Source organism: Fukomys damarensis, unplaced genomic scaffold (genome assembly GCF_012274545.1).
Source record: "Fukomys damarensis isolate Sample0158 unplaced genomic scaffold, DMR_v1.0_HiC HiC_scaffold_23, whole genome shotgun sequence".
NCBI classification, from domain to species: domain Eukaryota; kingdom Metazoa; phylum Chordata; class Mammalia; order Rodentia; family Bathyergidae; genus Fukomys; species Fukomys damarensis.
In genome coordinates this window covers 37304530-37308827 of record NW_022900935.1, presented here as the reverse complement: position 1 = coordinate 37308827, position 4298 = coordinate 37304530, and the positions used below count along the sequence as shown (strand labels likewise).

The window sequence follows — 4298 nt, the reverse complement described above, 5'->3', positions numbered from 1 at the left end:
ATATGGAGAAGTTTTACCTCCAAAATCTCAATTCTTCTCTCTTTCTCTGCCAACTGCTTTCTAAGTAGCATTATTTCAGCTGACGCTGGATTTAATTGGGGATCTAAAGTTTTTATTACCTGTTTGAGGGGAAAAAATTGTTTACTTTATGTTTTAAAGTACTGAGAATATAAGATCACATCCTATAAAAACTGTAAATAAAGCAGAAAATTCTCTACAGAGTCCCAGAAGCTCATTTACAATTTCATTGTGATAAGTGAAATAACTTATCTGAGGCAAGAAATGATATAAAATTTCAGTACAAAAATGAGAAGATCCCTATCCCAAAATCAAATTTCCTGTCTCCAAGGCTCAGTACTCAGGCAGGTATTTTAGCCTTTTCATCACTCAAGTTTGAGCACTGAGTTCTTAAAATAATCCTTTCCACATTAATCCTAGTGGTGAATTTTTAAAATTTAACATGAGTTCAGTAACAATAGTGGAATATGCTGATTTTACAAAGTACGAATAAAAAATAAATTCATAGCAAACATTCCTTTTCCTATCATTTACTCAGCTGTCAAATGTAATTAGCATATCAGATAAATATAGATACTACTGATTTTATCTGCAAATATTAGAATGCTCAATTGTACGTATATAAATGACTAAAGTTGGGTCAAAAGAGGTGTTTGATCAGAATGTCATAGAAAGACACAGCTAACCTATATGGACAGTGTTCTGTTAGGAAACCAACTGTGAAAGGTAAGAATTACAAGCAAAAACTTACAATAAGAGTATCTGTATGAGGTAATACAAGTCTACTGTTAAGGTTTTAAAATTATTTAATAACATAGGAAAATGTCATTCACATTTACAGAGGTAACACAAAAAGAATAGAAGAACCACATTTTCCCTGGGGTTTACACATTCACCAGCCATTTCCTGAGTATGAACACAGGCAGGCACATGCTGCTGTAGATGAAGCTCTAGCAGATCACAAGAGTCAGGGCACCTGGATCCACAGGGCTGCAGCAGAGAACATTACCGAATCCAAGTCATTCTTTAAGTTAAATCAATTTGTTACCTCTCTTGATAAAATGTATGGATGTGCTGCTTTTATATTTAAATTTTTTTTTACAGTGGACATAGGTCATTTTAACCACTATTTTAACATCTGTCCCCAAACAACGTAGAAAAATAAGAAATCAAATTTATCAAAGCAATCAACTGTCTTTTAAATAACGGTGTTGAACACAAGGAATTTATTGCCATGTTCAAGTAATCCTTTTAGAAAATAATCTATAAACACTTAACAAATATCTTAACACAGTCTTATCCTTTGATCCAATCATTTTAATTCTAGGTATCAAAATTAAGGTAACAAACCAAAATAAGAGGAAAGCTTTCTGTATAAATATGTTCCCTATATTTTTAGGAACAAATAATGTAAAGGAAATAAAATCTACTTCCATCAGCAGTATAATAATTAAAGAAACTACAATATAGCCCACACAACTGAGTATTATGTAGACATTATTTTACTTTTGCAGTCTGCTCCATAAGAGTGGTTCTGTCCTGTTCACTTCTACATTCCCAATTCTTAGCACGTTAAATACTCAGTAAATATTAAACCTTATAGTTATACTTATATAACACAGGGAAATGATTTAAGTTTAAAAATACACATGCACACACACACACACACACACACACATTCACATAAGATGATAATCAGGCATGAAGGAAATATGCATAAGAATACACTGTTAGAAAATACACCAGGGGCTGGGGATTTAGCTCAGTGGCACCGTACCTGCCTTGCAAGTGCAAGGTCCTGAGTTTGATCCCTGGTACCACAAAAAAACAAAAAAACAAAAATATTAGTAGCAATTAACTTTATATTTTATGTAAATATGTGAACTCTTGCAATTGGAAGAAACTTAACTATGGCAAAAAGTGCCCCAATCTTTATCAAGCAAGCCTATTTCCTTTTCTCCTCTAGAAACATAGTGCTGCTGTTTGCCTCCCTACAGGCTGATACGGCCATGTGCCAGAGTTTTGCAACAGAAGTGGGAATGAAAGTGATTTCTGCCACCTCCAGGCCTGAGCCACCAAATATTTTCTCTGCAACCTATGTACCAGCTGGACTATGTAAGGTGAATGCAGAGACTTGCTGAAGGCAGAACCTCCCTGGGCTTGGGCCTCAGAATGACTGCACAGAGCTGAACCTCTCTCCATTCACACCTAACACCATGTGATCACAGAGTAAACTATCAATTGATGCTTTGAGATCTTGGCTTCATCTTTTGTTACTTTAATTCATAAGTATTACATGAGTTTTAAAACATTAAAAAGGCTGACATTTAACTACTTTAAAGCTGCCCCATAAAATTCCCTTTTTAGTCAATAGAGGAAAGACTACATTAATCTGAAAATGCTTATATACAGTAGTTATGAAAATAAGATTTTATGGAAAACATGCACTTACAGAAATTTTTTTTAAATATGAAACAAAGAAAAAGAATAATTTAATGATCATTAGAACATTCACTGTCCAATCTAGAGTAAAACCTAAAATAATTTCAAACAAGTTTAAAAACCTAAATTTTAGCCAATAAAAATTCTGAGTTCATTTTGCTAAGAACCAAAGGCTCGCTCCAAGGTAGCAGTCCCGTTCTCTAGCGGGGCCACGACATTCAGCATTTAAACTGTCCGTGTAATGCTGCGTTCTCTGATGCTGGCCTGACACTAGGGTGCTGACAGAGTAGAAACCGACATGGAGACACCCAGGAACCCGATAGGAAGATAAGGCAACAAAGAGCAGAGGGACTAGATGCCGACCCAAGAGGAGCAGTACCGACAGAGGATGAGGCCTCATTAAGACACGGCACACCAAGGCCTGAGCTCTGGAAAAGAAAGCGGTCACTCACGTTTCTGGCTTTCTCTAAGTACATTTTATATCTTTCTTCCATTGCTTTCATATCTTCATCTTTCTTATGAAGAGCAGCTTCAAGTTCACTGATCTTTTGTACTATTAGTAAAAGTAAAATGAAACATGATTATTACCTGTTTAAAATAACGCATCATCAAATGAAATGATACTTATTGAACCTATTTTTCAAACGACAAATAAGAGAATTTAAATGCAAAACTATTTCTTCTTTCTAGCGAATTATCTGAAACATTTGAACTACAAGCAATAGTTGTAGTTCAATTATTATCTATAGCCTACTTTACCTAGCTATTTTTCTATTAATCATTTCAATAAGCAAATAAACTTTCCAATGTAAGCATAACCATAATAAGAAAACACAAGGCATTATTTTGAAGTTGTTTAATCTGATTTGAAATTATTCACATTCCCATAGTATTCATTCTATTACATCTTATAACATTTGATATTCCTATATAAAAATCAGTTCACTATTAGATTTACAATTTTTCTTTAAGTTTAGGTATCTTAACTCAGCACTGTAAGTTACTGTGGTTCTTAAATGCAATGTATCTACATATTGTGTAAAGATGACTTTTTTATACAGTTCTTGTATCTTTCAACCAGAGAAGGTAAATCCCTAATGCAGTGTGACCCAAAGTTTTACAAATACCTACCATTTTGACTTACATCTGGCTGAAGGTCTTCAACGAGCTCTTGTTTCTTCTGTAACTCTTCATGGACCTCTGTTAGTTTTTCCCTAAGTAGTGGAAAAGAGTATGGACTTGGAGTCAAACAGACCTAAGGATGCAAACTGGGCTCTGCCACCTACCATTTGTGGATCTGGACAAGCTACTTTCTCACCCTTAGTTTCCTCATCGGTGAATGGAAAGTGCACCTGCATAATATACCTGGCTGTCATGAGGAGGTACACAGCCTGGCACATGATGGATGGAAAATGTGTTCAAATTTCTCCCTTGTCAACCTCAACTTCCAGGAAGAAAAACAGCTATTTTATAGGTTTAAGGCCCATAAACCTAGTTGTAATAGTTGTACCAATAATTTTGATAAACTCTCCAAATGATATTAACAATTTTAAAATGTATGAGTTTGGAGCGATTGTCAGGCTGAGACTTTCAGCAGGTTTTTCTTTGTACTTTTTGGTGGCAATGGTGCACATTCAATTATTATCAGGATATTTGCTTTTTTTCATCAAATCTGAAAAGAGAAATTAATTTCAGAAGTTTTTACAACCCCTCCCCTCTTCTATTTGAAATGCAATATCAGTTTTACTTACATATGAGCTTCCAACTTCTGCTTTAGTTTGCTGGACTATAAAATTAAAAACAGTTGCTGTAAAATTACTACCTTTACAAAGGTGAAT

At 34.6% G+C, this 4298-nt stretch overlaps 1 long non-coding RNA gene across 1 annotated transcript in view; it reads right to left on the bottom strand.

The window, feature by feature from the left end:
- LOC104864907 overlaps positions 1-3012 on the bottom strand; it is a 5311-nt gene extending 2299 nt beyond the window's left edge. The window contains exons 1-2 of the long non-coding RNA XR_781013.1: positions 2913-3012; positions 18-119 (exon numbers count right to left, since the gene is read on the bottom strand). This is a non-coding gene — a long non-coding RNA (uncharacterized LOC104864907). The remainder of the gene's footprint in view (positions 1-17; positions 120-2912) is intronic.
- Between the last annotated feature and the right edge of the window lie 1286 nt (positions 3013-4298).